Below are 12,812 nucleotides of genomic sequence, written 5' to 3'. Positions count from 1 at the left end.
TGGTGTGTCTCTGAGGAGCATATCCTGTCTTCATTGCAGAGAGTGGGGGGATTAGACAGCCCTGGGTCCACATCTGAGGTGGGGAGTGGGGAGTAATAACGACCTGAAGGAACAGAACCACAAGGAGAAGTGGGGACCAGGTAGTACTTGGAGCTGTGGTCTGAATTCAGTCAAATGAGGAGACTGGGCTCCTGCTGTGGGCAGGGGCTTGAATGACGGATCTTTGGATTTTTAAGGATGAAGACACTGTGGAAAAGAGACCTGGAGACAGATCTTATGCCTATTTCACACATGTATATGCATGTGCATATATATATATACACACACTACCAAATGCTGTCGGGGGGTATATACCTACCTGATAACTGCCCTTTTGAACCCGATCCTGTAATTGGAAAATTTCCCGCATTGTGGGTCCTGCCTCCCCAAGGTCAGAGGCTGATACCGGCTTTCTCAGCTCCCTTGCAGCAAGACTGTATCCTAGGTTTAGCCCAATCAGACACCCCATGACTGACTTGGCCTCCAGGAGAGGACATGAGGAAGCTGGGGCTGCAGAGAATTCATTCTGGGGTGAGGGTTTAGGGCACTGTGGTGGGGGTTCCAGCCCAGTGACCAGCACCAACAATGGGAGCTGAGCATGACATCTGTCCAGACTGGGAAGTCTCCAAAACCGGTTCTCTGGACCCACTTCAGAGATCTTGTGAGCTACATTAACGCCTTTTCGGTTTGATCTGGCAGAGTAGGTTTGTATGTGAATTTTGCTCCTCCTGTACTAAGCTTTATTCCTTAATCTCAGAGCCCTCTGACCTGGCTTCATCAGAGTCCCAGCTCTCTGGGAAAATGCTCAGCCTTACCTGAGCGCCGGCTGAGTGCAGGCCCCAAGTCCTTCCTGTCTATAACCACTGCAGGAACAAGGCTGTAAGTCCTCGCCAACTTTCTCTTAGTTTACTTTCCCTCTCTCCAAGTTGTGTTGCAAAATCAGCCAGTTCTGTCTTGCCAACCACGTCACCTCCACTTTTTCTTTCTCTCTTGAAACTTCTGCTATTTCTAACAATTGCCAACAGAAAGTTTTTCCAGGGCCTGGCGTCACCTGGCATTGAAGGTGACCCTGAGGGAGTAAGGGTGTGTGTGTGTGCATGAGAAGGGAGGTCGGGGTGGGGCTAGCTACCAGAGAATTAAGAAAGACAAGCTCCTGGTTGAAGCTGCTGACACAGTACCTTCTCTTTCCTCAGAACTTAGGAATCTATTCTCTATACTTTTATGCATGGAGCAGTCTCTTTCCTTCTTTTGGGGATGGTGGTGAGGAGCTGAGATTTCTGAATTCAGTCTTTTCTAAATTGTTAAAAAATCATAGCTTTTACTGACAGCACATGATATGATTGACTCATGTTAATCTCAGAAAATCCCTTGTGGGAGGTGAGCAGCACTTTACTATTTGTGTCTCCATCTTATAGCTAAGAAAACTGAGACTGGGACTTCCCCGGTGGTCCAGGGGTTGAGAATCCGCCTGCCAGTGCAGGGGACACAGGTTTGATCCCTGCTCCGGAAAGATCCCACATGCCATGCAACAGCTAAGCCCATGTACCGCAATTACTGCAACAAGAAAAGGCACTGCAATCAGAAACTCACGAATCACAACTAGAGAAACAGCAATGAAGACCCAATATAGCCAAAAATAAATAAATACATTAAAATTTTTTTAAAAAAGAAAAGAGAACTGAGACCAGAGAATATACTGTCAGGAGTCTTGGTTGGAAATTCAACTCAAAATTAAACAAACAAAAAGAAGAAGGAGGAAGAGGAGGGTAAAGGTTGCAGGGTGGGGTGCGGTGGCAAAGAGAAGGGAAAAGCTGTGTTCTGATTCAGGTAAGCAGAAAGGCCAGTGGATCCAGCTTTAGGCACACAGGATCCAGGGACCCAAACAACGTATTTGGGTGTCTGTCAGCCTCCTGACTGTCTTCTCTGAACTGGCCGTGTTTCAGGCTCATCCCCTCTGGGAGCACAGAGGCCACAGTAGCTCTTGCCCACTTCCTACAAATTCAAAAACTCTTTTCTAACACTTTGGGCAGAATTCCCCACGATGGCTCTCATTGGCTGGGTTGAGGTCATGTGCCCACCCCTGGAATCGGGACCAAGTCTGAGAAAGGGCAGGTTTCACAGAGGAAAGTCAGAATGGTGAGACCAGAGATGGGCAGGGACTCTGGGTAGGCTAAAGCCATAGAGGTAGAGGGGTCCACAGTGGTAACATGGAAAGCAGATGTGCCCGTTCACTCCAAAGCGAGACCACGTGACTGAAACTGTAGGAGAGACTCCAGCAGAGAACAAGCTGGCCCCACTGATGCACAGGCAGTAATACGTTTTTGTGTGACTTTGGCATCTAAAGTCCAGGAACGGGCCAGCAGGTCTGTGCTCGAGTACTGGTTTCATCCTAATGAGCTGGGTTGACCTTGCAGATTTATCCACTTCAGTTCAGTTCTGTTGTTCAGTCGTGTCTGACCCACTGTGACCCCATGGACTACAGCACGCCAGGCCTCCCTGTCCATCACCAACTCCTGGAGTTTACTCAAACTCATGTCCACTGAGTCAGTGATGCCATCCAACCATCTCATCCTCTGCCATCCCCTTCTCCTCCTGCCTTTAATCTTTCCCAGCATCAGGGTCTTTTCAAATGAGAAAGTTCTTCACATCAGGTGGCCAAAGTATTGGAGTTTCAGCTTCAGCATCAGTCCTTCCAATGAGTATTCAGGACTGATTTCCTTTAGGATGAACTAGTTGGATCTCCTTGCAGTCCAAGGGACTCTCAAGAGTCTTCTCCAACACCATTATTCAAAAGCATCAGTTCTTCGGAGCTCAGCTTTCTTTATAGTCTAACTCTCACATCCATACATGACTACTGGAAAAACCATAGCTTTGACTAGATAGACCTTTGTTGGCAAAGTAATGTCTCTGCTTTTAATATGCTGTCTAGGTTGGTCATAGCTTTTATTCCAAGGAGCAAGCATCTATTAATTTCATGGCTGCAGTCACCATCTCCAGTGATTTTGGAGCCCAGAAAAATAAAGTCTGTCACTGTTACCAGTTTCCCCATCTATTCGCCATGAAGTGATGGGACCAGATGCCGTGATCTTCGTTTTCTGAATGTTGAGTTTTAAGCCAACTTTTTCTTTTTTTTTTAAGCCAACTTTTTCACTCTCCTCTTTCACTTTCATTAAGAGGCCCTTTAGTTCCTCTTCACTTCCTGCCATAAGGGTGGTGTCATGTGCATATCTGAGGTTTATTGATATTTCTCCCGGCAATCTTGATTCCAGCTTGTGCTTCTTCCAGCCCAGCGTTTCTCATGATGTACTCTGCATAGAAGTTAAATAAGCAGGGTGACAATATACAGCCTTGATGTACTCCTTTCCCGATTTGGAACTGGTCTGTTGTTCCATGTCCAGTTCTAACTGTTGCTTCCTGACCTGCATACAGATTTCTCAGGAGACAGGTCAGGTGGTCTGGTATTCTCATCTTTTTAAGAATTTTCTATAGTTTGTTGTGATCCACATAGTAAAAGGCTTTGGCATAGTCAATAAAGCAGATGTTTTTCTGGAACTCTCTTGCTTTTTCCATGATCCAGCAGATGTTGGCAATTTGATCTCTGGTTCCTTTGCCTTTTCTAAAACCAGCTTGAACATCTGGAAGTTCACGGTTCATGTATTATTGAAGCCTGGCTTGGAGAATTTTGAGCATTACTTTACTAGTGTGTGAGATGAGTACAATTATGCGGTAGTTTGAACATTCTTTGGCATTGCTTTTCTTAGGGACTGGAATGAAAACTGACTTTTTCCAGTCCTGTGGCCACTGCTGAGTTTTCCAAATTTGCTGGCATATTGAGTGCAGCACTTTCACAGCATCATCTTTTAGGATTTGAAAAAGCTCAACTGGAATTCCATCACCTCCACTAGCTTTGTTTGTAGTGATGCTTCATAAGGCCCACTTGACTTCGCATTCCAGGATGTCTGGCTCCAAGTGAGTGATCACACCATTGTGATCATCTGGGTCATGAAGATCTTTTTGTATAGTTCTTCTGTGTAGCCCTTGGTATCTCTAATTTTCTTAAAAAGATGTCTAGTTTTTCCCATTCTATTGTTTTCCTCTATTTCTTTGCATTGATCACTGAGGAAGGCTTTCTTACTTAGACCCTCACTTTTCTCATTTACAAAACAGAAATAATAATACCTGTCCAATCTCCCTCATTGAATTGTTGTAGAAATGAAATTCAGTTCAGTTCAGTTGCTCAGTCACGTACGACTCTTTGCGACCCCATGAATCACAGCACGCCAGGCCTCCCTGTCCATCACCATCTCCCGGAGTTCACTCAGACTCACGTCCATCGAGTCGGTGATGCCATCCAGCCATCTCATCCTCTGTGGTCCGCTTCTCCTCCTGCCCCAATCCCTCCCAACATCAGAGTCTTTTCCAATGAGTCAACTCTTCGCATGAGGTGGCCAAAGTACTGGAGTTTCAGCTTTAGCATCATTCCTTCCAAAGAATACCCAGGACTGATCTCCTTTAGAATGGACTGGTTGGATCTCCTTGCAGTCCAAGGGACTCTCAAGAGTCTTCTCCAACACCACAGTTCAAAATGTCACACCTTGAATTAAAAAGCACTTTGAAGAGTCAAATATAAGGTATTATATTATTCCTATGTTTACCTTCTATTTGGTTTGTTGAAACTAGCTTAAAATCCTCTATATTTTCCTAATTCCCTTCTTGATCTTTTAAAAAATTCATTACAAAAGTAATACATACTCTCTCTTTCGCTCAGGCCCATGGCGCCAGCAGGATGGGCAAGTGTCGCGGTCTTTGTACTGCCAGGAAGCTCCGTAGCCACCGACGAGACCAGAAGTGGCATGATAAGTAGTACAAGAAAGCCCATCTGGGCACAGCCCTGAAGGCCAACCCTTTTGGCGGTGCTTCTCACACCAAGGGAATTATGCTGGAAAAAATAGGAGTTGAAGCCAAACAGCCAAATTCTGCCATCAGGAAGTATGTCAGGGTTCAGCTAATCAAGAATGGCAAAAAAAATCACTGCTTTTGAACCCAGTGATTGCTTGAATTTTATTGAGGAAAATGATGAAGTTCTGGTTGCCGGATTTGGTCGCAAAGGTCATGCTGTTGGTGACATTCCTGGAGTCCGCTTTAAGGTTGTCAAAGTAGCCAATGTCTCTCTTTTGGCTTTCTACAAAGGCGAGAAAGAAAGACCAAGATCATAAATTTTGATGATGAAAGCACGATAGTAATAAATTTTCCTATACCAAAAAAAAATAATACATACTATAAACAATTTTAAAAATACAAAGAAGAAAAAATTTTTTAAAAGAAAAAATCCTATAATCCCCCTCATCCTCAAAAAATTACTATTGACATTTGGTATTACTTCTTTCTTGTCCCTTTTTCTGTGTGTATGGATACAGTATGGCTTTTTGTAATAAAGGTGGCACATATAACACAGTTTTAAAACCTACTCTTTTCCTATAAATAATGTTGTGAACATTTTACATGACATTAAATAGTTTTGCATAACATCAGTTTAATGGCAGAATGGCCTTTCATTATTCAACAAAACCTTTATTGTTAGACATTTGGATTGTCTCATTTTTCCCTGTTAACAAAAATACTGCAATTACAGGGACTTGCCTGGTAGTCCAGTGATTAACACTGCCTCCCAATGCAAGGGACGTCGGTTCGATTCCTGGTTGGTGGACAGACTGCAGGGCTGTGGGGCAATTAAGCCTGTGTGCTAAAACTAGAGAGCTGCCCAAACACTGCAACTACTGAGTCCGTGCATTCTAGAGCCTAAGCTCCACAACAAGAGAAGCCCAGGCGCAGAAATAATCAAAACAAAATCTATATGGCATATTCTGATAACTTGGACTGCAAAGAGATCCAACCAGTCCATCCTAAGGGAGATCAGTCATGGGTGTTCATTGGAAGGACTGATGTTGAAGCTCCAATACTTTGGCCACCTGATGCAAAGAGCTGACTCATTTGAAAAGACCTTGATGCTGGGAAAGATTGAGGGCAGGAAGAGAAGGAGACGACAGAGGATGAGATGGTTGGATGGTATCACCAACTCAATGGACATGAGTTTGGGTGAACTCCGGGAGTTGGTGATAGACAGGGAGGCCTGGTGTGCTATGGTTCAAGGGGTCACAACGACTGAGAGATTGAACTAAACTGAATAACTATTTGTCCATACTCATGGCTATTTCCTTAGAATATTTTCTAGATATGGAATTTCTGGGTCAAATATTTTGCAAAACTCTAAGACTTTTGGCATCTATTGCATACCCAGAAAGTCTACACCAAATTGTACTCCTGTGAGCGGAAGATACATGTCCATTCTTCTATCAGCTATTTTAGCTGATGTTATCATGTTTTTAAAATTCTTACAACTTTGATATCCTTTTCCCTTTTCAATTTAGACTCATGATTCCTTCCTCTTCATCACTTTCTGCTAGTGGAGCCTCTGTCTCCTTCCTGCCTCTAGGTGCCAAAGAGTTCTGAGCCTAAGCAGCTGAGGAAAAATCTATAAAGTGTGCAGAGGCAGGAGTCAGAAGACCAAAGTCCACACTCCAGGCCCACATTTAGAAGCTGTGTGACTTTTGGTCAGTCACTTAATTTCACTGAGTGACAGTGTCCGTGTCTGTTACATAGAGATCTACGCTTGACCCTCGTTTGCCTGCCTTCTGGGCTGTGAAAAAGCACACGAGAAGTGGAGCGCACACACATGTGGGATGCTTCATACGTGCTCACTTAGCTTTGTCCACGGTAACAACCAGTCTCCTAAATGTCCTCAAGGAAGGATGCTTCCTGGTATTTATTCCCTTGCATGCAGAAACTCTCCTTGAATCTATGCTGGTCCTGTATCCAATTTTTAAGTAGCAGGATGCAGAGGTGACACTGTGTGACTTTCAAGGCTGGACCTTCTGACTTAAACTACAGGAGAGATTCCAACACAGAAAAAACCTTGATGGCCTCATGACAGGTAGTAATACATTTTTGTTTTATGAAGCTAGGTTTGGGGTTGTATTGTTACACTGTAATGAATGAGCAAAACACCCATCAAATTTTCTTCTAGTACCTGAATCTGGGAATGAGTTTAAAGCTTAATCGTGAAAAGTTGTTGTCTTTGGAACCAGACAGCCTGGTTCTCAATTTTTTGCCACCACCCTCTTAGCAGCTCCATGATATTGAGTCAATTATTAAACTCTCTGAGCCTTACTATACCAATCGGTGAAATGGGTATAATAGTACCTGTCTCACAGTGCTGGTAAGATCAAATTAGACAATGTGCATAAAGCCTTTAGCACAACATCGGGCACGTAGTCCTCAATACATTTCAACTCTCACAGCTGTCAGCCCCCTACCCCTCTTCTCTGAACTGGCTCTGTTTCAGGCAGCTCATCTACTCATGGGAGCACCGAAGTCATAGTGGCTCTTGCCTACTTCCTACAAACTCAGAAAAATCTTTTCTGATTAAGTGCCTCATTTATTTGGCTCCTTTAATTAAAGTTATTAAAAAGTATGTATCAAACTACCCTAAATTTTTTTTACCTCCTGCTTCATTCATTATCACTCTGACACCCTCTGGGCATGGAGATGCCGAGTCTTGGAGATGTAGTTTTGGTTAAAATGCCAAAGCCAGACTTAAGATATTCTAAGTGGATTTCCAAAAGTGAGTTTCCTTAGAGAAATGTTTCATATACACTGATGTCACTGATCAAATATTTACTTGATTTATGGCCACATTCTTGAAGTTTACTATATGGTCTCTTTTTGCACCCATGTTTATTTAAAGGTTGAATCATACTTCTTGTTCCTCAATGGCTCTACTAAAAATTCTAAAGAGTCAGGCATTTCTTAAAGACAGTCATTAAAGACAGTCATATGACTGAAATCACTGTTTCCAATGGACCCTCATTCAATTGCTCCAAAAACGTCTGTTGAGCACCTGCTTTGTGCCAGACCCTGCCTAGGCACCAGAGATGGAAAGGGAAGACAATCTCTGGGTCTTAAGAAGTTTATAGTCTATTGGGGGGTGGCATGGATGAAGGGAGAGAGTGACAGGCAAAGGGAAAATTATTATAATATTGAGAGGAAAAGGCTGTGGAAGAGGGTGATGTAGGAATCATGGAAGCTCAGAGAACATTTCCTGCCTTATCTTTAACCAGGGTTCCTGGCCTGCTGAGGGCATGAGATCGTGGGTGAGATGGAGGGACAGGCTTCCACCCAGGAGCCATTCCCCAGCCACTTCTTCTCCAACATCTAGGGGTGGCCAATGGGACAAGAGGGAAGGGGGCAGAGCACAACCTTTAAAAAAATTACACTGCCATTGAGGACACGACATAAACTGGTTAAAACTGATTAGGCCTGAGATGGAAGATGATGTGACTTCCAACAACCCTTAAGCCTCATTATACGCATATTGTAATACACTGGCCTATGCTAATAACATGCCCACAGGAGCCAGGACAGGTCCCAGGCCAACCAGAAAAGGCGAAAAAGTGGGCAGTGGCCCAGTTCTGGAAATTCCTGCCCCTTCTCCAAAATAATTGGAATAATCTTCCCACTCATTAGCCTATGAAATTAAGCAGCCCATAAAAACTAACCACCCCCGGTACCCACCACCCTCGAACCTCCTACCCCCACACTCTCACCTCCCCAGGTGGCCCACACTCGATGACGGGTGTTCCCCCAGGGCTCCTCTTCCCTCCTGGGAGGACCGCATTCTGCCTAAGGAACATGTGTCTCTCTCAGTGAGCCTGCTTTCCCTTTACTCTGGCTTGCTTGTGAATTCTGTCCTGTGCCAAACCAAGGACTCTCACTTGGCACCTGTTCCAGAAACTCACCCAAGACCTGAGAACGACCGTCCTCTCCAGCCACGTTTTCCTGTAACCGCTTTACAGAGGATGTTAACAAGACTACTTCTTACCTGTCACGTTGCCTCGCTGAATTCTTTCCCATGTGGAGACGTAAAGAACCTGAGCTTCACCAAGTCCCGAGACTAGTTGCACAGTTTCGATTGAAGCCTGTGGGTTCAAGCTCCATTGGAGGTGTGTAGTTTCACCACGTTTGTGTGCATGCTCAGTCACTCAGTCGTGTTCCACTCTGCAACCCCATGGACTACAGCCTGCCAGGCTCCTCTGTCCATGGGGTTCTCCAGGCAAGAATTTTAGAGCAGGTTGCTATTTCCTTCTCCATAGTATCTTCCCCAGCCAGGGATCAAACTTGTGTTTCCTGCGTCTCCTGCACTGGCAGGTGTATTCTTCACCACTGAACCACCTGGGAAGCCCACAAGAGGCACACAATCCTAACCTGTTCTTCACATCTGCTTTGCTGGGACCATTCTTGGCAGCCATCTTGCAGGAGGAGGGGCAGTGGAACCAAGATCCGACCAATAGGAATGTGAGCAGAGTGTGTCACTTCCGGTCTGGCACAGTTATGAGATGGTGTGGTAGCTTTCATCACTCTTAACCTGCTTCTTTGACATGGGGGGGCCTCGTGTTCAAGGTACTGTAACTATAAAATGAAGGAGGGTCCCCCGGCCCTCCTAAATTGTGAGATGAGCAAGAAAGAAACCTGTACTGTTAAGCCACAGAGATTTCAGGGCTTCCTTGGTAAGGGAGCCTAGCCTGGCTCATCCTGATACACTGTAATCCGGTTCTAGTCAGTGAGATCCAAGGGAAGTGTACTGTGCAGTTTCAGGATGGCTATTTCCACTTGCAATACATTTCCTTTCACTGAAGAAAAGGAGAGCAACGTATAAGGAGTGCTCATTCATTGCCCTGGCCAGCTGTCGGTTTCTCAGTTTTGCAGAAAAGAAAAAAAAAGAGTCTCATTAGACTGTGACGCTGGTATTTGCAATATCCATTATGTGAGCATGAGTAGGGGACAGAGGGTTACACAGAGCCTTAAGGTTGTGAAATCGCTGGTCTAAACTAGGATTATTTGATTCCAGACTTCTTTTTTTTTTAACAAACAATAAGTGCCCTGATGGTGTCAGGGCTTCTGAACGCACCTGCCCTCATACTAGTTAAGAAGAGAATGAGAAGTGTGGTTATAATGGACGAATAAAATGAACAGTTGTTTGTGGGGGTAGGTGATGTCACTGTCATCTCATCTTCATCCTCATTCACAGTATAATCGTTGCTGAAAAATGAAAATGGTCCTGGACAGTATTTCCTTGCCTGTGATGTGCTCTCATGTGCATTTTCTGGCTCAAATGTGATTTACAAGTGGCAGCATAATGTAGGAGGTAACAATCCTGTCTCTATAGGCACACACACGGGTTCAGATACTAGCTCTGTCAGTCTCTTTGATGCATGACCTTGGACAACCGACAAGCTCTCTAAACCATGGTTTCCTCATCTATATAATGGGACAGTTCTGGAGACTCACAGGTAGTGTCACTGTGAGGAGAAAATGACATGACACAGGAAGTTTATGAGCATATTGTGTGGGACACTAAAAATGCTTAATATACAGGATTCCCTAACAATAGGTTGGAGTTTGATTTGCATGACAGCCTAGGAAGATGGATGGGGCAGGCATGAACATTCTCATTTTAGAGTGGAGGACGCTGAGTCTTAGAGAGTTGAAATGACTTGCTCGAGGTCAGAAACAGATTTTCATCCCAAATCCAGTGATTCCCATTTCAGGGCCCTTGCCATAGTAACATGTTTCCTTGAAATTGCCAAATATGCTCAATCGTGTCTGACTCTTTGTGGCCCCATAGATTGTAGCATGCCAAGCTCCCCTGTCCATGGGATTTTTCCAGAAATGGAACGAGTTGCCATTTCGCACTCCAGGGGATCTTCCTGACCCAAGGATTGAATCTGTCTCTTGGGTCTCCTACTTTAGCATGTGGATTATCTACCCCCTGGAAATTGCAAAGAAGCAATACAAAATAAAATTTAAACTCTGAGATGCTTCCTTTTTGATCTCCAATAAACAGAATCCTTCTCTTTAGAAGAGTTATTACTATAGTTATTACTGTATTACATGCAAATGTGAGCAACTGTTAAGTTTGTACTGGAAATAACATACTCAAAAAGTTGTGTTTTTTAACATTTATTTTTGGCTGTGCTGGGTCTTCATTCATGCGTGGGCTTTTTAGTTGCAGTGAGTGGGGGCTGCTATTTGTTGTGGTGTGCAGGCTTCTCCTTGTGGTGACTTCTCTTGTTTAAGGATACAGGCGCTAGGGCGCTCAGGCTTCAGTAATTGTGGCACAGGGGCTTAGCTGCCACACAGCATGTGGGATCGAACCTGTGTCTCCTGCCTGGCAGTTGGAGTCTTTACCACTGAGCCACCAGGGAAGCCCTCGAGGTTTTTTCCTAATCCTCTAGTCTCAGTTCCACCCCACCACCACCTATCTCCACTTTATAAAGATTGAGTGAAAATACACATCTTCCTAATCTACGCAAGGTGGCATAACTGCTGCTAAGTCACTTCAGTCGTGTCTGACTCTGCGCGACCCCATAGACGGCAGCCCACCAGGCTCCCCCATCCCTGGGATTCTCCAGGCAAGAACACTGGAGTGGGTTGCCATTTCCTTCTCCAATGCATGAAAGTGAAAAGTGAAAGTGAAGTCACTCACTTGTGTCCAACCCTCAGCGACCCCAGGGACTGCAGCCTTCCAGGCTCTTCAGTCCATGGGATTTCCCAGCCAAGAGTACTGGAGTGGGATGCCATTGCCTTCTCCGGGTGGCATAACTACCATTCTACAAAATCTGTAAGTCACACAGCAAAGCTGACTTTTTCCTTTCTCCTTCATTAAAACCTTTATTATCTCCTCTGATATCTAACATTCAAAACAGTTTACTTTCTCTATTTTTGTTGCAACATGCCTTTCAACATCAAGTTAATAAGATCTAAATGGACACCTTTCACTGAATCACAATCTGGAGCTACACCTCTGCCCTTTGTCATCACAAAGTAACCACTCTAACATAGGCCATGTTTTCCTTTAAGCAATGTTGAATGATTCACTCTAGACATAAGTCTAGGGACAAACACTGTTAACACTTGACTATTATGTTTCCTTGAACCTAGCTTAGTCATCACCACTTTCATAAAGCCTCTCCTCTCTGACCCGTGGGGTGACCTCTAACAAGGCACTGACCTCACTTGTGCTGTCATTCATTGGTCAGCCTTGATGTCCACCTCGCCTGGGCTCTTCTAGGGTGGTTCCTGCTATACCTGCTCTCCACCTCTAGTGCCTGGCACCACACCTTGTCCATTGCAGATGGATTAAATATTTGCTGAACCAGTGAGGAAACCTGTACTTGGTATATGCCCTAAAAGAGGTGAGACTCCTTCAAGGGCTTCCCCGGTATCTCAGTGGCAAAGAATCTGCCTGCCAATGCAGGAGACACAGGTTGGATCCCTGGGTTGGGAGGATCCCCTGGAGGAGGAAATGGGAACCCACCCCAGTATGCTTACCTGGGAAATCCCATGGACAGAGGAACTTCACAGGCTATATAGTCCATGGGGTTACAAAGAGTTGGACATGACTCAGCGACTAAATAACAACCTTGGGGCAATTTTTGGGCTTCCCTTGTGGCTCAGACGGTAAAGAATCTGCCTGCAATGCAGGAGACTGGGGTTCAATCCTTCAGTCAGGAAGATCTCTTGGAAGGAAATGGCAACCCACTCCAGTATTCTTGCCTGGACAATTCCATGGACAGAGCAGCCTGGCATGCTATAGTCCGTGGGGTTGCAAAGAATCAGGCATGACTGAGCGACTAACACACACACACACACACACA

At 44.8% G+C, this 12,812-nt stretch overlaps 1 pseudogene; it reads left to right on the top strand.

Annotated features, from left to right (window-relative positions):
• Window positions 1-4,792: 4,792 nt before the first annotated feature.
• Window positions 4,793-5,308, top strand: LOC114110267 (small ribosomal subunit protein uS12-like; annotated as a pseudogene).
• The last annotated feature ends 7,504 nt before the right edge of the window (window positions 5,309-12,812 follow it).

This window comes from Ovis aries, chromosome 22 (genome assembly GCF_016772045.2).
Source record: "Ovis aries strain OAR_USU_Benz2616 breed Rambouillet chromosome 22, ARS-UI_Ramb_v3.0, whole genome shotgun sequence".
Classification (NCBI taxonomy): Eukaryota; Metazoa; Chordata; class Mammalia; order Artiodactyla; family Bovidae; genus Ovis; species Ovis aries.
The sequence above is the reverse complement of the archived record's forward strand: the minus strand, read 5'-3'. Positions and strand labels throughout refer to the sequence as shown.